The 23,478-nt window shown below is 38.5% G+C and overlaps 2 long non-coding RNA genes across 2 annotated transcripts; both read right to left on the bottom strand.

Annotated features, from left to right (window-relative positions):
• Nucleotides 1–783: 783 nt before the first annotated feature.
• On the bottom strand, nt 784–3,615 carry LOC147756873 (uncharacterized). Its single transcript, XR_015324891.1, has 3 exons — nt 3,542–3,615; nt 3,269–3,350; nt 784–1,253 (listed from the first exon to the last, which is right to left on the bottom strand). It is a non-coding gene; the product is annotated as an uncharacterized LOC147756873 (long non-coding RNA).
• Nucleotides 3,616–5,256: 1,641 nt separating this feature from the next.
• On the bottom strand, nt 5,257–14,851 carry LOC147756872 (uncharacterized). The gene is made up of 4 exons (XR_015322836.1): nt 14,707–14,851; nt 14,104–14,175; nt 6,784–6,879; nt 5,257–5,414 (listed from the first exon to the last, which is right to left on the bottom strand). It is a non-coding gene; the product is annotated as an uncharacterized LOC147756872 (long non-coding RNA).
• Nucleotides 14,852–23,478: the final 8,627 nt, after the last annotated feature.

The following is a 23,478-nucleotide window of genomic DNA, read 5'->3' as shown; positions in this document are numbered from 1 at the left end:
TGTCGCTAGTCATACTAGAAGTATAGGCGATGTACAGGCAAACTAAAAAACAAAAGTTTGAATTCCTTAGTAAGTTACGTTTATATATGACTATTATTTTTTGCTGCGTCCAGTTTAAAGAAGATGAGTTACTAGATTTCCAGTTAACTGTATTCAAGATAGTGAATATTTCACAACTTTTTTTCCAAATTCTAGCTTCTATTTTCAAATAAAATTATCTACGTGAGTACACAGAACATAGTAATTGCGACGAGGCCTCTTCTGCAGAGGTTACCGTAGATAAGTCTAGTATACGGCCATAACTTTAAAGAGCTTTATCGAGAGTGTAGCATTTAATATATCAATACATATACGTTAAACTTGAGTGGGACTTCATTTGAACTTGAGGTCTCTTATTGACTCTTTTGAACATTGATCTTATAGTAGATACGATACCTTAGTTTAAAACGTGTCCAGTTATCATATTGTTATTCATCAATTGTTAGTCAATCATATTATTAAGTTCAAAGTCAGAATAAGAACACAAGTGAGCACATGACACACACAAGTAAACACAAAGTAAAATAACGATACTCTCGTCATAGTCATATAGACTACACTAGCTCTTACCTCCTGAGGATCTTCATTGCCACAAACCTTCTTCTCTATCACCTAATAAATCACCTATATAGATATTAATTGTGCCGTACCTCGTTCTATGTCAACAAGTAGGAGATCAACATCTGTGTTACTCATGTAATAAGCATTTATTTATCCATCTTAAGAACAGTTAGACACCTATTGGATATGCAATGTGTTGAGGAGTACGCATCTGGCGTCAAAAAATTTTTTTTTATTTTTTTTTACTGTGCCTCGTTTGGTCCGTCGCTATCTATCTCGGTTATCCACGTTTGTTGCTATGATAGGTCGAAATTGGTAGCGCACGAATAACACCAATGGATATAGAACACTCGGAAGGAAAGGACCTAACAAAAACTGCAGGCATCCATATTTCTTTTTTACGATATATGTGTAGATGCCCATCTTAGTCAACCGCTGGTCGGGTTCCTTCGCTGGTACCGTCAAGCCCGATTGAAGGCATGGTGAGAACGGCAGCAATAGAAGAAGTGACTTACCCAACAAGTGGTTGATTTCTTCGCGAGCAAATAGTTGCAGCTGGTCGCTTTACAGATTTACAAACCCTTAGTAAGACAGCGCGAATACGAGAACAACCGATACAAATGGCCTCACGTTTCAGGCCGTTTTGTCGTTGCCTGAAAAGTTTGTAACGGCCGTTAATTGTAATTACAGTAGCGCTCTAAATGAGGTTAACTTCTAATGCACCACCTGCGTCAATAGGTTTTTCGCACCAGCGTTGTAAAATTATTGGCGCAAAAAATAAGCACAGTGTTTATTTATTGTATTTGAGTATTTTCTAGAAGCTTCCTGAGGAAGAGTTAATGCTAAAGCACCCAGCGAACACACAAACATTGTAACATGTGTTATACTCGAGAAATTTACGCTCCCTCAGATTCCAGAGTTGTGCTGTATTCGAGACGTAGACATTTGTTGTTTACGCCCGATGGTTCTTTGCAACTCAGCACAATATCGCGGGAACTGTTTCGAAAAAAATCAAGAAAAGGGGAGATATCTGTCTGTGCGAAAGGGTTAATGTATACATTTTGTGTATACATTAACCCTTTCGCACTGTGTGTACAACTCAGTGATTCCTAGAGGTTGTTCAACAATACGATATTGTTCAATCCCAGCCTTCTTTTTTTTTTCGATAAAATAGGTTATCTTAATATATCTGTATGTTTCTATTAAAGGTTTTTAAGTACTCCACCGAGTTAGAGGAATATAATGATTATTAGGTGGAGGGATACGTGGGGCTAAATGTGATCACTCATAAAGCCGAGGACTGCTTTCGACACGTAAGGTGGACACATGGGCAAAGCAGGGTGGACGGTGTACTTATACCTTATTATTATAAGCATTCATCTTATATATGTACATATATAAGATAAGTGGTTAACACAAAAGGTAACTTTTTGTGCATATTGGCCTGTTTAGTGTCCTCACCAAAGCTTGAGATGTGGACGTAGGGACTCTGTGCAAAATACGTTCATTTCATCAACAAGTACCTGCGCACTTGAATTGACATCGGACCAAACATGCGAAATATATTAGAAATAGCTGTTAGGACGTAACACGTCTAATACGAGTAATAGAGGGATAAGTTAACTGCTTGAGGCAGCCGCTACCGTTAGCAGCATACAATATAAACACAGTGTTTCTTATTGCTTCTACGGTGCTGGAAATCTACGTATTTAACGTGTTCTTACGTTATTATTAGATTCATTGCTACATTATAATAATTACAAGCTACTGTGAAATTCTTTATAAGTCCCCAACAAAAAGTTGGCGCAGCTAAGGTCTGCATCGGTAATAATTCTAATAACAAAAGTGTTTTTCAAAAATAAAACTAATCTCCAATGAATTTTGATGAACAAAATAAAAACTGATCTCAAATGAATGCCCCTTAAGCGAGGGCAGGACCACTTCTGCTTACATCAGTTATGATTAATTTGTATAATCTATCGTTTTTTCTTATTAGGTTATTGATAAAAAACAGCATTCGTTAGATCAGAACAGGGACATCAGTCGTATGACGACAAGCCTATCTGTATAAAGTCGTTTCGTCTAGCGACAAGCTCATTATCTATCGCTAGATATCAAAGCCACAACACATGAATCTCTGTTAGCTAAAATAAAAAAGCATACTTATTGTTAGATTGTGACCATCAAATGCTGATTACGTTTCGTTTTTCTGTCTGTAATATAATATTTATATTTAATTTATTCCGACCGAGGGAATCGAAACAATTAATGTTAGAAGTCTATGGCAATGGTTGACAGTCTTCCTGGCCTCGTCTGTCTGAACATGTTGGATTGATAGCATGGTGAATCAATTAGACGGTTCTTTGATAACTGTCTCGATTACGTCTCCATGTTCGTTCCCTTTGCATAACGACGAGAATCTTGCTTTGAGAGAAGAACTAGCGCACAAATGCCCTTTATTGTCTGTGTTTTTTCATGAGCATTTGCAGCTGCCTTTGCGATGGGCTACAATGCTTAATCCAGCTGTGTCTCGCTTTGTAGTATACAGAATACCGCATCTGGATTAGGACAAATAGTGACGTGCTATTTGTTTTAGCGGGCAGGCGTTCATTGGGTTTTTTGTGTTTTTTGTTTAAAAAAGAAAATTTTTTTAAATTAAAACAGGTACCTCACAATAGCGGAAACTGATGCTTCCTTTTCTGAATTTGTGCGAAGCTCGATCGATACCCCACTCTTCCGCGTTGAACGAACTAGAACCGAGATTCAATTTTTTATCGAAGGTCACCAGTTTATGTTATCGCTAGTATTCATGCGACATCTAAAAAAACTGAGAAATATTTCTATGAGAGAAACCGGAATATTCTCAATACCGTTTTTGATATATAATATCAATTACCAGTTCAGATAAACGCTAACGGTATACCTCTTTGAGATCTTTTACCTTATTTTGTTGGTCCTGTACTTTCTAGTCGTCCCAACTCCACACATTTTTGAGCCCTTTTACCTGTTAACGCGCTAAAAGCTAATTCCATTAGAATTTCCTGTATATCAATGTAGATCATTTAAGTAACTCTTCAGCAAGTTTATACCATACAAAACTTATATACGAAGTAACCTATAATCAGTTTGACGATGACTAAGGAATGATTTTTGTCCGAAAGTGAAGCTCGGTTGAATACACATAATCGTCAGAAATAAGACTTCAAATATATTTGTTTTTATTTGAATATACATGATAGGTATTTTGTATATAGGCTTACACACACATGCCACTTGTCATCAGAAAACGAAAAACGATATAAATATAGCATATGTGGAATATATTAAATTATTTCTGCGGAATTGAAGCGGAATCCGCTTCAAATACATTATAACATTAAGTGGGTTACGTAGCACGATGCAAAGATACCTATATCTGCTATATTCGCATACGCCTCAGGATTCGACAATATCTGACGTTTCACGTAGGTGATAAAGAGAATACCGTACCACTATGTGTCAATTGTACCCTTCATAGTACCTGTTTAGAAAAGTCAATATTCAACTTATTTCCGTATTTGAAGATAGGCTTGTAACTCTGGTAGGCAGAAGTTCTACTGTTGATGAACTAGCCGGTTTGATGCGGGAATGTGCAGTTCCCGCTTGGTTTGATTCTTGTTTGAACCTTCGTAGATAAATTCTTGCTATGCTTTTTTTGATCCTAATAAAATTCATTAAAAAAAAAGGGAATTAAGTAAAAGTATTACGTAACTATTATCCACTTAATAGCAACGTTCATATTTGAGCTAATTATTTTGGCGATATGGTGAGGTGTTGAGCCTTCGTCTGTATGATGAAGGATTAAGCGACGTTGCTTGGCTTACTTAAAATGAGTATAATAAAAAGGTATACGCAATTTTCATATTAATAGTAATAATGAGAACCACTTGGCCGCTTCGAAGTTCACAGGATAGACATAGGAACATATCTACAGCTCACCATCTAATACGGGTACATAACTTAATAGATACTTACAATGCCCTGGCTATTACCATATATTTGCTAGGTCGTGTAACGTGTGTCACATAATTTCAAGTTTCATCAAAACCTTTGAAGAAAGATGTGGTCCGTTTAATGAACTTAGCGCTCCATTAAATGCGTTTCCAACATCATATAGATTAGTAGTCTACCTAATTTTATTGTTCTTGCGGTCTAAATTTGCGTCTCGAGGACATCGTGCCAAGCTTTGCGCCTTGCGCATTGCGTATCCCACACATGATATTACAGCAGGTTTACCTTAGACGAAACAGTTATTATATAGTGAACAATTGCAGCACAATAAGTAATTATGAAATTCTACAACGCCTTCTCGGTATAACCTAGTAGAGTACATTGTTGTGGTGCATAATGAAAAAAACTTTTTTTCTGCCCTTGTCTACACCTAGGATAAGGATTCCCCAGTGTCCTATTGGCATGTCCTTTTAGTCCAATTTGTTGTCCGTATGAATCATTTTTAGTATTCTCAATATAGCTATTTTTTTATAAAGCAACACTTGTGTGCAAAGAACATTGGCTGGCTATTTCTGTCCTACATTGTTGAGACGATTCGTACTTAGCTTCAGGCACATAACTCAAGCTAAAAAGAAAAAATGCTAGTGGTAACTATTTACTTTATTAGGAAGTAAGAGTTGGTACTTCGTTGTTTTGAAAGTGCTGTAGGTATCCATCGAATTCTAGTGGACTGTTCCGTGTTGGATAAGCTGGCGTCTCTCAAATATTTTTCAGGAAAATGACCTTTATTACAAAAATGATCCTGCAATTTAGCGCAAAAGAATCTGAAATATGTTGAGAATTAGGTAAGAATCAATTATGTTTCCTTCTCCGTCTTCTTGAAAAATTTCTTTTACATATAAAATGTGATTCTAGAATCAGTTGGTTATTATTGCGGGGACAGAAATGTTTATCAAAGAATATCCAGGAATGTAATTTTTCAGTAAGCTTTAGATGCATCTAGTGGTTTAATTCGGTTAAGGTTTATCCAAATGCTACTTTTTTTAGATATCTGGATTCTATGTTTTTTCTCTGTGGGGAGGAAGCCACTGCAAGCAATAAATCCTCTTTTTCTAAATTGAAAAAAGATTCTCATTGTCTTTTTTCTAGGTTTTTTTCAACTAATTTGAAGCTTTTTAGTTATTATTGACACTGTCAAAAATAACCAGAAAAAAATACAGAAAAGAAATAACTAAAAAAAAACTAATCTTTCATAGTTTTTTTTTAAATTATACGTTGTAATTGTATATGCAGTTTGCTTGTGTTTTAGGGAGAAAATAATAAAATTTCATTTTATTGAACGTCTATACTGTTGCTTGGGATGGGAAGCACATTTTATGAACTACAGATCACCGGTTGTAATTATTAACAAATAATTTCAAAAACGATTTCGTTGAAGAAGCTTATAGAGACGCTACTACTAAATTGATCTGTATTTTGTGTTGTCGCTATTCGGAATATCAAATGTCTTCATCCTAACTTAGTTGCACAAAGCGGACCTGACAAATTATTACTATTTTATGTTCAGAGCTAATAACTATTGAAGCAAGCATATCATCATCATTCTTATATTAGAAAATATATATATAGAAAATATTATGCGAAGTGAAACTGTACAACATAGTGTAAAGTTCTATGAATATGACAAGCTTGCATTTGTTCTTAATTAATATGTGCTACAAAATCTATTTTTCTTTTTCGTTTATCTAAATACAGGTGTGATTAGATCTAGTTCAATTTTATCTCGAGACAAGTGTGAAAATCTGAGTGCGCAATAAGTCTGTGTTGAGATCGTCTTCAATATAGCTCAGTCGGCCTGTCGAAAAGACAAGCGAATCCAGCGCATTTTAACATTTAATTACTTTTGAACTAGGGGCTACTAGCAGACGAAATTTGGCTGGTGTAAAGTAAATATTTACTTTTCTGAAGAAGTAAATATTTAGTTTTCTGAAAACTTGTGATTGAAAACCTGTTAAGTTTCCTCCTGGAGAAATGAGTTCAGAAAGATAAATATATTTTAGTCTCGCGCTCGGCACTCAGCGGTCAAGTTTTTGTGTCTTTCAAAAAGCACAGCGCTGTAAATTTTTATCAAAGATTGGCGAAGACATTAAGCAAGAAAGCCTTAGGAAAGCACAGTACGTGAATGGTACATACATTTTGAGAAAGAAGATTAGTATGTTGAAGGCCAACGAGGAGGTGACCAGATGTTGGAACCGGAAGGACAAGAGCGCACTGCCGCGATCGAGGAGCCTTTTCATGGAAACAGAGTTTGGAGTATAAGGGCTCTGTCGACCAAAAATTGGTGTTTCACATATAACACGTTATCCAAATGGCAAAGATGCGGAAACCGAATAAAATTGGGTCCTCTGCAAATTGACTTTAGACCAGTGAGAAATTGCGTGTGGTGTGTTCTGCGTGCAGTTTGTCGAGGTTTAATCATCAAGAAGCTCGCCTAAAGCATACGATCGCCATAGGCAAGGCGTGGCTTAACATCCAGGCGGAAAAAGACCAGGCGAGTTTGGTGGTAGTGTCGAATAGGCTCTGTAGTACTTGTAATAGGCATAAAGGGCATCTGCTATCGTGAGAGATTCGGCGCAAACGAAACAATAACTGCAGGTCACTATCCCAAGTGCCTCAAGAGACTCATGGATTGTCGGCACGATAATCGAAAGCACGCAGTCCGATTACATTGCCAGTCCTCATAGTCATTCTCGATCTAAGTCCTAGTGATTACGGGGCTTTCCATGCCCTAAAAAGGACAGCTAATAGGTAAACATAATATATTATAGGTTTATTTCGAGAAGCCAAAAATACAGAAATTACAAACATACACGGGGCACACAATGTAAAAAATAAGGGAGAGCGCCTGTAGCACATATTAGAAAATTATATTTCTAGCTCAACCAGAATAGAAATTAGAAAAGGCCGTAGCCTATGAGGAGAACAAAAAGTTATTTCAGAGCAAAGCACATTTTTCGAGACGTTACAATTCAAGTTTCATCTTATAAGTTTTCGCCAAATGCAGACGGGTTTGCTGCGACAGGATCCGCATACATTTAAAGCGTCAACTTCTCGTTTCCTATTAACCTCGCGATAATCACTCGTCTGGTGCTGCTCGGCAATTCACCATATTGTTCTCCTCATTAGTAAAAATGACTCCAAAAGCCCGGTAGATGTGTATCCGTGAAAATGATAATGTCTAAGCTAAGTATGCTTTCTATAAAAGAAGCATATAAATATCTTTGTGTTATTTAGTGATGAATTAAATCCAAGCTTTATGGTCGTACGTATGATGACAAAGATCGTACAAATCCCTGGGAACTTTACTCTGTTTCTGGAATAAATGTTTCCATAGCTGTACTGGCGACGTTCTACGCATCCCCCAAAACGGTAGTTACGAAAGTTATAGAACAGATGTTTGTTTTCTGCGTTTTTATTTTTAGTTACCGTCCTTACTAGTTGATAACTGGACGTGTGCTATGGGCGTTACGTGTAAGCCAGTCAAAGAATGGACTGCTATTTAGAAATGTCATCGATACTAGCTATTGTACATTAATGAGATATCTTTGTTTTTTGTACTTGTGTTTATTTAACGTTAATGCAAACTTTCTTTATGTATGTCGAAGATTTTTAAATTTAATTTCCTGAAGCCATTTAGGACGGGTAAAAAAAATCGATTTGCTATACTCGTTGCTGGATTAATGTCTCCATAATATGTACTCTCTTTAAAAATGTATAGTTATTTTACTACCACACTCAGACCCAGGAGAGCGCCACAATGCCATTGCGATATCGAGACCCTAACAGTTTTCTTGTTCCTTTCTTTTTCAAAAATTAGTAGAGCTTCTGCGATACTATTTAAGTGAAATGTCAAGTATCGGGGTTTGAAGTTTGGCTCTTCTGCAATAAGCAGTTAATTTTTCAAAAGGGCTACGATAATGTATGACCCATTATGAACAACATGACGCGTTTATACACAGGGTAAATGTGTAGTTAGACCCCGGCATGTTGTTATATCAGTCTCGCTGCTGGTTGGGTTAAGTTCAAGTTATTGACAGATATTAGGGGGTGTTGCTATTAATGACATAAACTAGCATCTAATTAATCATCTGTACGAAAGGTGGGCGGTGATTTGGATATACGGTTATTTATACTGTGTTAAAAGAAATTATTAAATAAATATGTATACATAATATGAAGCAAAAGCTGTTTAACATGCACACGAGTCAGATATTTCTCTGTTGACCTAGCTATTTGGAGCAATTAAACATTATTCCCATTTAATTTAACGTTTATTTAATGATCAAGAAGCAAAATAATTAGTTTATTGTTCGGTTCAAATTTTGCCTATTCTACACGCGCGTATTCTAAACAAATTGTAGCCTGTCGAGGTCACTATGTTCATATGATCAGTTATATTACATAGCTTGCTTGGGAGCTATGTGAAGGGGGATGAGGTGGAGTTATATATACGTTTGTATTATATTCTCAGATAAAACAGGATGATGTGTTCATGTTTCACAATTTTAAGCTTGTTTTTTAAATTAATTGTAACGATCGTACTTTTATACCGCACCAGCGGCGAGAAACAATTTTTGTTCAACAATGGTTGTACCACATACTAAATTGGCTCAAAGGCCTTATTCGGTTGATCAACGCTGGACTTCGGGAAATTACCAAACAAAATGAGGACAATAACGTTCTCACAGAATAACATATAATTTCAATTTGAAAAAATTGCTATAGCGATTAGCTTGTAGTGGAGCTAAAATGATGCGCACGTACAAAAACAACGTTAGAGGCGGAAAAATTTGTGCCGTATGTTTAATGTATTCCGAGAGGCCATAGTAACAGTGTAGCTTAAACAACGTGCAAGATTATACCATGCTCAAGGCAAAATCAATTGCGTACCAGTATACAACTAGTTGACAGTAAGGCTTAGGGTAGACTTAATCGAAAGTAACATGGCAAGCAGTACAGAGGAAAGAATCAGGCAATGAGTCGTCTGCCGTAACGTGAAGACATGTCTTTTACAAATGAAACAAGGCTCAAGAAGAAAGCGGTTAAAATTTTCATCGATATTCCGAATCGAATTTTGATGAAGTACTTTTTCAAACATGCTTAATTTAAACGAAACTTCTTTTTTAGGGTAACAGGCTTTCGAAAAGTGACTGCGCCTAAAGGAAGGTAACTAGATAAGAGCATACGGAAATACATTCCGTCGCAAAGCGTTGTTGCACGTTTTGTACACTGCTAACGTAAACGATAACTTTCAAACGTGTCACTCATCAAGCTCGGCTTAAAATTTAAGCTTAATAAAAATTTATTATTACTTGCAGTAGAAGAATCACCTAATAGTAACATCCGTCTTTGATAAATGGGCCTTGTTGTGGCAGTTAACAGTACATTCCATTCACTTACGCTATCTGTAAATTTCTATTTTCTTCATAAAAACAATTAATATCTCTAAAATTATAGAAATCGTATTTGAACGTCTAGATCGCGTTGAGTGGCTTTTTCTGCAATTGTCAATGGCTCACATAGTAAAAAAGTTCCTATATAAGTTCAATGAGCCAAGCGAATAACACAAAAATTACATTGTCATAATATCTGTTGTGTAAACTATCACGTTGGACGCTGTGTTATGGCAAGCAATCTTTCTTGAATAGGATTTTCAGCGGTAGAATAATTCCTCGCCTTTATACAAAAGTAAAGTTCACAACGGGCTTCAAGCTGGTAGTATTTTGTTTTGTATCCATTATTTTTTATGCGTACGCTCACTGCGAATCTGACGAACTTTGAGGTTGAATAACTTCGAAACCACGTCGTTGGCAGATCAGATTGGTCGACAAACACTCCGGTCTAGTAGAAATTTCTAATTAAAAGCTAATTTTTAAATTTTTCTTTAAGTTTAAGAACAAAACGTCTTTTAGTTTCTAAAATCAAGGTTCATTGGTCAATTTCTTCGTTCCTCAAATGGTGCCCTCAGTGATTATAATTCATTGAAAGTTGCTGAGGACATTACACAAAGAGGCCTTTAGCCAAAGCAGCACGATAACGGGGCTAACTTTCCAACAACGGAGTGTGGAGTGTTGAGAACCACCAAGCAGGTGACCAGATTTTGGGACTCGAATAACAACCTCGAACGAACATCGAGGAGGCTTTTCACGAAAACGGAGCTTGGAGTGTAAAGTCTCTGTCAGCCAAAACTAGTATTTCACAGGCAACGCGTTAAAAATGCGAAAACTGGGTAAAAAATGAATCCTTCATAAATTGATTTCAGCCCTGTTGAGAATGCGTATGGTGTTGTCCACGTGCAATGGGTGGAACTTGAATCAACAAAAAACCTGCCTAGAGCATACAATTACGATAGACAAGGCATAGTTCAATTTTTCTTTCCGGCCGGAAGCGGATCGGACGAAGACTGGCGTCTCCTTGAAGAGTAATCGAATTCGGCGGCAGTGCTGAAGAGGTTCGTACGCAAAGCGATCGCAGTGTTTACACTGGACATCAGGGGTATCTGCTATTAATAGATACCCGCCGGACATGAAGAAACAATAAGCAACAAATAGTAACCCATCATCTTCAGTTTCTCAAGAGGCTCATGGACCATTGGCATGGCAATTGAAAGCGCGCAGTCTGGTTATTTGATAACAACGCCAGACTTGACCACTCTGCCTCAATTATTCCTTCGATTGAGCGCAAAATATCCATCTTTGGCCTCAACCTGCGTCCCTAGATCTAATAATGAAACCTTCCGTGTTTAAAAAGCAAACTGGTGAGGAAATATATACCACTATCCATTTACATCGAGGAGCCAGAGGTAAAGAAATAACGTATGGAAACGAAGATTGTGAATGTATGGTTGGCCAGAAGCTGCCAAAGCATTGGGACAAGCGTTTAGAAACAAGATTATACCCTTAACATATATTAAAAAATCAAGTTAGTCCTACTAGCTCAACAATTATTCAATTCTAAAGCCCACCGGATTCGCTCCTATTAGTCTAACTCCTTAGTGGAGATACTTTGGACAGAGTTAAGTCTATTCAGGTACTTAAGTGGGGTATTTCATTTTTTTTTCGCATTTTGGGCTGAAACATTAATAGCTCTATTTGTATATGAGTATATTGTGGTCAGTCTGTAATACGTCTGTCATTTATTGTATCGCTGACGAAAGTAGTCCACACTTAACGAAATGTAAGACACTTCTTTCTAGCAGAAAGACTTTTTTTTTTCCTTTATTCTTTTCTCTTTTCAGCACCGTTTAATGAATATGGTCCAGGCAAACGGACTATTCGGATCATCGCATGGCAGACAGTGAGATTCAACAACCCCATACCTTACGCTTACTAGCTTTCTATTTTTAAGAAACTGGCCATCGATGGATTTAACTTCCGGCGAATGGCAGACGAGATAGGTGATATATAAAAGTATTAATTCGTTCAGTTTCCTTTTCTATATCCTCTCGGTCGCCGCATGGTCTTTTTGCTCAGCTTCTATTGGCTACATAGAGTTGAACAATACAAACATAACAATTTGATGGGCCTTAGACTTTTAGGACGTTATCTAACTTCCGAACGAACATGTAATTTTTCCATTGACAGCGTTGCAATGAATCCTTAAATTATTAATGGTGTTACTAATTACAACTCCACAGGTATAATTTTCGTGAAGAAAAACGATACCTTGGACAGGTACGTCAAATATAATATTTGAATTTAATTTAGTATCTAGGTAAAATCTGGGACGTAAATCCGTGTTACTCAACAGACGCACGAGGTGCCGTTCGTACTTGTCTGTCCTCAAGACTCGTGACTCGATGTAGTATCAATACGTAGTCCTAGATATTTAGTTTTTCTGGGTGTGTGAGATAAATCTGAAAATTGCGCCCACCCTTTTAGGTTGAAATGCCTGTAGCATTTTACGCCTTACTCGTATTGCGCTGCTAACATTGAATATCAAAAAATCATACATCGAAATCATACAGTCATCGAAAATCGTACATTTCGTACATGCTGCTGACATGGAATTCAGAGCCAGTCTAACCATGGTTAAATTGTCACATAAATAAATTATTTGTAGGTCATTTTGGGCGGATGAATATCTCTTCAGCGCTGCAGCTATATGATGAAATACGTCTAGCCCGCTAGCAAAAAGAATATAGGTTATTTCCTTTGTTAGACGCTTTCCTTTTTCTGTTTTATTTGATGCACTTTTCATGCGATTATGAGCTTCATCAGTTACCGCTGGTATTCTTACGGTTGCGGCCGTACTGCCTCTTGGTCCGTATACGCTCCTACGTTAATGATCTTTGTACGTTTTTCCCGAGCTAATTTTTACTATTTACCTACGTCCATTAGTTTAGTGCACCTGACCGAGCCAGCAACTAGTGAATTCGTTCCCCAAATATTTCTATTTCTCTACGGGAATACGGCATTTTTACTAAGAAAACAAATTTTGCTACAGTAGACCTAATCCTAAAAACCGAGAGATGAAAGGCAAGTGGGCTACTACAATGAACGGCACAGGGGGAAACTAACTTAAAATGAACGTTGTTAGTGCTTTCCGAATACCACATCCAAGCTGCATTAAAACATATATATAACCATCATTAAAATGTGTGTAAAGACGTTTAATTCCTCGATGTGTCCTTTGCTTAGGTTTAGCATGTCATACCTTAAAATATCATATAATAAAATGCCATACCATGTGATAAAAACCTAGGTATAAACAAAAATATCTAATAGCCCACATATCCTCGTCGGAACCTGAATTACCCCTTCCATGTTTCGAGTTTTACGCCCGATATCGTCGTTCCGCAATCCGTCGGACAGTCGGCTGGCTCCCATCACGAAATGTACTATTTGTCTATTTCCGATTCGAATCGCAGGTAAATACGTTCACTACTAAGCTATCACGGCGACAGATACCGACTCCCCATGTCTTTCAGGCATAATCTTAGTCGTCCACGCCATTGTAGTGGCAATTGTGTACGTATATATCGTTAGTTGTAGTTCGATTGGCCACAACGAATACGGAATAATCCACATTATACGTAGTTCAGGCATATTTGAAAGTCATATAAAAAGCCGCAAGCTTTGCTTAAGTTCAATGAACGTCATTCGTTTCTTTGTAGTGGAGTGTTTTACAATACGTTCTAGTCTGTGCTGTGCAGCAAAATGTTCTAAAACGTCTTCGGAAAGTTAACTGGCCAACCGTAGACAGCTTCTATCAATTAAATCGCCCAATTTTGCAGGAGGATCATAGTATCACATTGACTGAACTGCTTTAAGAAAACTGTGGAATCGAAAGATCATCACAATTTACACGCCCTAAATAGCGTAACAGAAAGGATGGTTTGGTGAAAAGCATTTAGGTGGGCTTCTGCAAGGGTAAAATGATAATTTCGAAACAGTTTTAACAGGGATATTATAACTCTTTTTGTATAGCAAACCCTATAATAGACGTGCTCACTCTTTTTAAGACCGGAGACGGAGTGTGACTGTCCAATGTTATTATCCATGCTGGACTTGTTGTTCGGTGGGCCTAAAAAACAGGAGAATTAGGTAATATGTTACGTGAGTATACTAACTTCCCTTTTTTTTGTCGATGACGTGACGTCTTTTATGGTAAATATATTATAAAAAAAATCTTCATATTTCTTTAAGCAACGACGCGGATTGCCAAAGACAGTAGACTATGAACGTCGCTTTAACCATGAATCAGGAACGTATCTCATTGACCCACACCGCGTCTCCGAAGTAAGAAGGTTTTAAAGTTTACTAAATCAGTTGAAAAGCAGACTCCAAGGCGAAAGCCAAAAAATATACTCTTAGATTTGCTTTATGGATCATTTATTTCACTCGATGACTGGCAATTTCGTCTTTGAAGGAAACCTTACGATTTCCGAACCAACAGGAGAGCTAAATGGAGGGACAGGGCAACCATCGTCAATCATACACAGGTTTCTTAATAATACAATATAATGACGATGTGTCACCGGCAGAAGGCTAAAAGACTGTGCACGCCAAAGATTCATATACAAACTGTATTAGTTTCAGCTGGCACAAAACTTACCACTTGAATATGTTATGAACTTTAATCTTTGATCTCGCAGTCCGCAATAAAAATTTATCAGTTCACCTCAGGGCCACTAAGGCTAGTAAGTATCTATTTTCACGAGGATGAACAATACTCGCTAGTCTCTAACGTGTCATCCGGGAAGTTGACAGGGCTTAGACGCTTATATCGACTCAGTGCGTGAACTGAGAGCGAAACGTAGAATGTCTACAGGGCGCTCCAAAAAAAGCAAGCATTTCCAATTACCGCGCAGATTCCAAAGCGATATAGGACAGCACATGTTAGTGGTACAGCGAAAGTAGGACGGTTCGCCTACCACGGGTCCTAAGAAACCTGACGGACTGTCGAACGAACTGGACCATAGGGGAGAGGAATGACAAGGTTAGTTGTTTAAAACAAAGGCCTATCGTATAACACGGATCGGCCGAATACCTAGCCAGGGGAACTGATGTTAGAGTTGCCCTAAAGCAACAATATACGAGTGCGACGTTTATAAAAAAAATCTTTCAGCACAAGGTGGCATATTATAGCACTAATAATGAGCAATCTCTATATAATTCGTGACGATTGACAGCGTTCCATATTGGACAAAGACTGGAATAGCGGTAGTGCCCTGTAAATTCACCAGAGTGAGAGACTGCGAGTGTATCACTAAAAAACTCTCTTGGATTCTTTAAAATTTCAAAGGTGACGGTACTTCCCAGACAGACATTGCGTTAACCCAATGCCAAGCGGTGACACGATGATTATTTGTACTAGCCAGTGTACGTGATCTAACTATGCGATAGCAGATCCTGACTAGATTGCTATATTGATATGTGGCATATATAGGAATGCTTCGGACAACAGCCACACAAACATGTTTTATTACCAAAATTATGGAATTACCATATAATATACGAATTCGATTTACCGGCGTTTTCATGTACATGATAATTATTAGTAACGGCTAAATTACATTAACATGGACATGTTTGAGTCTGTGTTGTATCTCGAACATTATATATAAACGCCTAGTGAAATAGTACATGATATTTTGTAAGTATGTCTACGGCTATACGGATACAACGCAAAGCTGAATATCTGTAAAGTATCTGCTCCTGCAACTGAACAACAGAGTTTACGCAGATGTATCTTCGTGACAGGTTCGACCAAAACGAATCAGGATGAAGCATTAAAAGACAGCAAAGGAAATGAGCATTGATCGTAAAGTTAAAAGTGGAGTTTACTTACCTTGAAAATCTATAGTCAACATCAGGACAAGTGGAGAATCCAGTTTTCGCGCGAGTGGAAACGTACGTAGAGTTAGTGAGTTTATCTCTGATAGTCTGATGAGAAGTACCTCTAGGACGATCTTTCGAAATTATTTTAAAATTAGGCCATAGTTAGGACAACACGAAACCATTGGACTCGTGATTCCGAACTAAGCCATGTGTTGGTCAAGAAAAACCTGCAATGGCTGCTGTTACAACCTCTTATTCAATAAAGAGACTAATAGATCTATTCTCAAGTAGAAAATGACACAGGTTTCAAATTGAAGGAATAGAAAAATGTTTGATAGGACCTGCCTGTTACTGTCTTTCCTATGGAATATCACAATCGACGGAATTATTTTGGTCGACGCCTTACAGGTGCGAGGTTTGAATGTCAGCGATAAGGCATAGGGGCAAGAGAAGGACCATCCGGCTCCAGAATCGAAAGCGTGAAGTGCAACACCAAGGTGAGTTACCTCGGGCTGACGTCACCTTGATGAGGTTTATTCAGGCACAGCATTTAGTAGTGAAATTTGATTGTGACGCTACATAACTGCTTGAAAGTGATTCTTCTGGAACGGTTTCCCTGTATGGGAGATCGCGCTTTAGGATCAAAGGAGCCGCATGCTGTACTTTCATAAGTGGCAGCCGTCGCATGAGGCATGTAAATGTCAGAAACGCTCAAACGGTTGAGGCATTATGAAGGACCGATAGTTTACTGGGGGAAGGCATGAGCTCGAACCCGGGAATATATTCACCAGTCGTCATCTTCGACGAGGTGAAACTTGACAGATGCGGCGTTGTAGTAATGAACTTCGGTCTCATAGTTACATGAGCCGATGTTGCTGAGACGTCAAAGACAAAGCTGTATCCGTTAGCTGAACAGCGGAGGGAAACTCTGATTACCGGAAGCATACGGGCATACTGCTTCGTCGAAATAATATAGATACGATACCATGTTGTCCAATCTTGCGCGGCTATCCCTCATGCGTCACTGCTCCCGTTTTGCAGATACATGTCTGGGAACACTTCCTGACTAGAACTTGCTTTCGGGCAAATCGAGTACATGGCATAATCTGTTATTGCAGACGACGTCGGATACCACGCGACAAAAGAACTTTGATTGTTGTCAGTCCCGCAATTGATGCAAAGTATTATAGCGGTTTTTTAATGGTTCTACAGACATAAAATGATCTTATAACGAACTGTTGAAGATTTAAAGATCGAATTTTTTCATGCGCCGCAAGTTGGATAAAGGACAATTGGGCTTTAACGTTTTAAAACTGACGACGCGGCCTACCGTGGAAGCATTAGATGCAATTCCTGCAGTTGTGTAGTGATAAAGCGTGCCCGTCACAAGCACGAGTGAGTAATTTTTTGCAATGTTCTTTCAGAATATCAAAAATTAACCATCTTGCGCTATTTTATTCTATTTTTACCTACTTATGCAGTTACCTCATTAACAAAGATCAGTGAGGAAACGCAAACTGGTATCAGCATTTTGGGAATTTCATCGCAAAGGTTTCTAACGACATCCCGCACTCGCGCGGTGCATACGCAATGCCATACTAGAATTCTGATAGCCCCGACATTATAACAGATGACGCTGTCTTCTGGAGGTCGAAAAGAAGCTTGTCCCATCTATTACCAATTACTTAAGAAATTTATTCAAGAAATGTTTGCGGATGTTCTATTTTTAATGCAAATAAGCAAAGTATAATATGATATCTTACCCATAATAGTGGTCCGTCCCAAAACAGTCCTAGAGTGTATATATATTGTGCATCGCTATGCGTGCTCCGCGGGGAGGCGTCGGTCCCTATCACAGTATTTTCTATAATCCAAATAAGCTAACGAAGCAAAACGATATTCTATCATAAAATTACTATATACAGATCACATTTGTGAAACTCACCGTTATGACTGCGTATAGCTTATGCATAAACCATGCCATATGAGAAGCCCGTCCTTAAGAATTTTCACTTAGGTAATACCACTCGGTATGCATGCACTTATCACTTTTTATTGTTATCAAAGCGAAGTTTTCGATGATTATGTAAATTACACTTTAAATTAATTACACAAAAAATTAAGGTACCGTCGGCTCAAAAAAAAATAGAAAAGATCGCCAAAATAGAGAGAGAAGGCGGGCCTGAAAAAATCAAGTAGTTATATTTTGTGGTTTGTTGTCTGTGAGAGCAAAAGATGTCTTTTGCAGGTTGTACAGCCCAAAAGTCCACACAAGTAAAGGAATGAAAGATCTTTAGAACATGCTTGATCATGTTTGTAAGATATGATCTCTGTAAGTATAAAAAGTAACGGGATTGTTGCAGATTTTTGCGGCGGCTGCAAATCTGAGAAAAGTTTAACAATAAAAATGGAGAAAGAAGCAAATGAGGCATCTGAACCTTTTGGTCTAACAAAGCTAGGGCGAATAGGGAACGAAAATTAACATAAGTAGCGTTATTTCTGGTTCTAAGTTACGAACGACCGGCAAACGTTCATCTGTAAAAATGATAAATTACTGGTAGATACTCCATAGAGTAAAGGGCTTTGGGACCTCTATGTACCTGTGGCTAGGTTATTCTTCCTTTTTTGAAACCTAATTCGGGTTATCAGGTTGGCGAGTGCGGAAAAGCTATAACGAAAATATGATAATGATTATTATAAATATGATGAGACTTCAAAGACATTTTTATGCGACAGTCGCTGATTCGATAGAAGCTGCAGCTGCATTTTGGGTAAGCGAAGCAAATTTTGCCTACGGTGTTTTGCATGCCATACGTTTTTACCTTTAAAGTTTTTGAGTAATTATGCCATCTTTATGCCATGCATGCTTAGTTTACGTGAATGTGTCTGATAGAATGTTTAACAGCGGCAGTACATTTGAAATATTTGTTTCCTAGAGATACCATAATACGCCCACTAAAGTTAAATTTATACTAAAGTTAAAAGCCTGATGTAAGTCGCAGAATATAAACTCCTTAGCTAACCTCGAAGTAGTACCGTTTCCGGATAACGAGGCGAAGTTGGTTCTATTGACTTATCTGTCATATAAAAATATAGAAAAAAAAGTTAGTAACAATTGTTTATGATCTTTTCCATGGTGTATGTCATCATTTGTAAATGACAAAAAATATTAAAAAAATTACAAGACTAAGTCAAAAACCATTGTACTGATAAGGGATGGTAACGGCATTAAATGTATATTATGAAATCGCGGCTAAAACAACCAGTTAGTTTTCTGACATAACTGCATATTTTTCGGTGAAAATAGCATAAGTAAAATGTTCGGGAGAAATACAATCGTTCTGCAGGTAATTGGTTTTTGACGTTGCTGAGATCTTCGGTTCTCGCACAAATACAAGTAATTTTATGGATTTTTAATTTAAGGAAATTTAGTTTAAGGCCAAACTGGCCAAAAAGAGTATAACAGTAAAAGCGCAAAAACCTACTGCCATATCTTCCAATAAGCGAGAAGAGAAATCGCTTACGATGCAATGCGTGTCCTTTTATTCGAAACGATGCCCTGTTGTTGAAGATGGTATCCCGCTGTAGCACGGCATGACTGCATAAATGATAAGTTATTTGTATCGCTTATTCGAAATCTTACAACGAAGCAGCCACCTTTACAGTTCTGCTTCAGTTTGGTTAAAGAAGCCAAGGTTCCGTATATTCTAATGTATTAGGCCCTTGAGTTCAAATCCTATACAACAGTAATAGGCGATCTGCAGTTAGTTTAAGATAAGGTATTCATTTGACGTAAATAAAAGGTCCTTGAAGGCAACATATCGATGAAGCTTACATTGTCGAGAGTGCTCAGAATGGGAACTGCGAGGAGTTTTTAGCGGCCGGCTATACCATGAGCACTAATATGGGCATCTACTTCTTGACACCCTACCTGTAAAGCTGTATATTTGTCACTATTGAAGTAGACTTATGCAACATTATCATGACGACTTTCGATTCAAACACATTCAATGCTACGTAACGTTGCGAATTCACAAATGCATTACAGTCAGACTGTCAGATCATAGTCTCGAAACAAACTATTCGAAATTAGACCCAGTAAATTTCGACGTACTCGTACAATAGACGTGGTTCGTATCGATACGGGAAGCACGTAAATAACAGAGTAAGGCTGTTTTGCTAATCAAAAAGGACCCTACTTTCTGGTCAGAGTCAAATAACCGAAAAATAGAAGATCACCTGAACAATCATTCTCGAACTTCTTCGAATTCGTCTGTATTTACCAATAGTTGCAGCAGAAAGCTATATTAATTCTATTATGAAATTAACTGAGGAACACTGTTCAACAGTTCATACCTTGCGTTGTGAAGGCTGCTTCCAAGCGAGCTTTTCGTATTTTCTCTCTACTCGTCAATGAGATTTCGAAAGCACCCTTGACACTTCGACGTAACTTCATGGCTCAATATAATTAAGGTCTGACCTTGCGATAGACTCGGCGCTTAGAGGACTTTCAAACAAAGTTTCAAATTTAGTGGACAAATCAAGTTTCAGTATAACCAAGTGGCTTTCGACGCATTCATGGAAAATTCCAAGATAAACCTCCTGATTCAACGGGTAAGTACGAACGAACTCTCTTAATTAGGCTCTTGCAGAATATCACATGTTTTTATACTTGATGCTCTATAAACATGAAGTTCAAGAAGTAATTATTATTTAGTGTCGCCACACGAACATGACAATTACTAGTTGTCATCTGTAGTTTAGTTATAGTCTACTGAGATTTACAAAATTGTTAAGCGGCATGGGAAATGATCACAAAGTTCTAGTCTGAGGTAGGTACCCCTCATGAATGATGTAGACTAGAAAAAAAAATACGTGGGTGCTTTTTTTATCACGCAATTTATGGAAATAAAAAAAGCGATCCCGCGAAGGAAAACCCGCTTTTCGAGACTACCCGTTTGTTGGCTTCCGCCTTTGTTATGGAGTGTTTACCCTCGAGGCTATACTGTATTGACCAAAATAATAGATAATCTGATGGAATGATGTACGGCGGGTGGGACAGAGTTTGCCATTAAGAACGCTAAGCGCTCGCTGGGTTACCAAAACAGTATGCAGTGCAGCAATATCACTTTGCATTGCCCTCTGCCGGTCTTTAAGCCTTTTTCGGGGCCTAGACGAATGAGTTCATTTGTGTAACGGTTGTCTTCAATATGGCCATAGCGTAACGTTTGTGCCATATGTAGCATTCGACCATGAATAAATTCTCCGTGGCTCCAAACTATAAAAACTGCTTGCGGTTTAACCGTTCTAGTTTGCGATTAAAGGCATCGTAAAAGACCCACTTTTCGTCGCCAGTAACGTTCCTGTATAGAAATGACTTTCTTTTGTGCCGTGCAAACAATTAAGGGCATATTGGACGGTTAGTAGTTAAATTTTCACTGAGTTTATAAAAGGCCCAGATTCTCTTTTAGATCTTTTCTCGGGTATGCAAACGATTGACAACGGTTATCTAGGTCGCTTCTAGCTGTGCGGAAAGCTGTCGCTCCGAGAGCTTTTTTACGCCGCGTTTCGTTTAAGGAGTGCCCGCAGCACATTATCACTTGCTTTCAGTGGCCATTCGGAACGTATAGAACCACCGACGCGTCCTTTCGTCAAGATAGACGTGACCTTTATGGAGACATTGCCCATGCCGAGGGAGGCGCCTTTATATGTATTGGTGACTTTAAAACATTGTACTGGTTCCGTTCACCTTTTCCAGGTCCCACAAGCTACGAACCTGGCCCTTTTCACCCTTCAAGACCGGTGTAGGGCCACGAACACCCTCCGTTACGAATAACAAACGTTTGGGGTCGGTCTGGCCGGCAATACCTGGCACGTTTCAACATCTGAGAATCACCCTAAACCACACAAGCAACAAGCTAATGAAGCGAACGATTTTTACGGTCACCGAGCGTTTTTTTTCGCGTCTGGTGGAAGTGCCCTTCTCTTTTGTCGTTATGATGCTTTGGGCGGTCACTTTCACGGTGAGTGCTGGTACCAGGGAAGCTCTTTAAGCAAGTTCTCTCAAATCACCTCTTAGATTTAAGGTTGTGAAACCATCCTAATTTCGGCCTGACCCAAGGTTAGACGTTCTGTATCTAAGCTGCACAAAGAGGCCCATCCATGTGCCCGAAATAATAAATCCCCCACACCTAATGCTTCGGTCCGGGGAGCTCGTCCGACCACGCCTTCCACGTCAGCAGTCCATTACGTTCGGCAAGTTGCTGGCCAAGTTCAAGGCTGTGTAAAGCGTCTAGCAGCAAGTCAGGCCGTATACCCATTGCTTACATGGGCCATGGCAACGGCGTGTCAATGTCGATCTATGAAGTATCAGGAAGGATTAGGCGCGGGGTCACAGTATGTATGTGAGGGATATGTAGTTACAGTAAATAAATTTTCGGTTCCGGCCAGCGATTTGCATATTTTCTACGGCTGGCCGGTTGCTAGTCGCCAGCCGTGAAATCTCATCATTGCTGCAACGTATATAGAGGCTACCTGAACCAGCATACACTTAATGCTATCGTTGAAATAATAAAATTAAATTTCGTCATAGACTCGAGGAAGTAGTAACTAAAGTCGATCAAAAAATTTGATCGAAGATTGCTTCCACACTCAAGTTAAATATTTAAATGTGATTTTTTACTTGAAAGCTATCTCTCTATTTTTTAATAAGAGCACATGTGAGAGAACTGTCGCTGGAGAAGCACTTTTAAACTGCTGTAGAAAGTTATTGAGGCTAGTACTTGGTTCTCTTCACCCCCCAGACTACGACCACTGCTGCAGCTCGGCTTATGTGCTCCAAATGCATTATCTCACTGACTCCGTCAAGCATTGGTCTTGGAGCACTGTGACCTTGAGTTATGGTATTATCGTGATACCTTGATCGGCCCTAACCCACCTTTTAAAATAATATCACACATTTTCAATCGGATTCAAATCGGGTGAATTTCCAGGTTTTGGCAGGATCACAAGATCATTAACGATATACACCTTAAAGATGCAAGGGATACATCTTGCCGTATGACACAATGACTTGTTATGTATGATTAGAGTTCCATGAGGAAACTATCTTCGTCCGAGGAGCACTTTTCGTATGAATTACCTCACCGTATTGTCGTTTTTCTTATAGTTTCGCTGACGAAATGTAGGATTCTGGCTACAAAGGTGGAAATCACAGCCCACAACCCAACTTTTCTTGAAGTTTGACCTGTTTGGCTGCAAAGTACTTGCGGAACTTTTCGTCGGAACGCACTTAGATGTGCTGAGCGTTGCTACGTAAAATCTAAAGGTACGATTTATATGAAAACCAGCCATCTTTCCGGTTGTATACTGTCTAACTTAGAATTGTTTAGCCCACACGTACATACAAACTAGAACGCGCATACTTCAGTATATCAAGGGTTTTTAGCTAGTTTACGACTGCCAAAAATCATTCATGTCGGTACGACGTCATAGGGTCTTTATAGATACAGTGACTCCGAGCTTTGCCATCCTGTCACGCAGTCGA

Source organism: Varroa destructor, unplaced genomic scaffold (genome assembly GCF_002443255.2).
Source record: "Varroa destructor unplaced genomic scaffold, Vdes_3.0 BEIS01000003.1, whole genome shotgun sequence".
Lineage (NCBI taxonomy): Eukaryota > Metazoa > Arthropoda > Arachnida > Mesostigmata > Varroidae > Varroa > Varroa destructor.
Note: the sequence above shows the minus strand (reverse complement) of the source record. Positions and strands in the feature narration are given on the sequence as shown.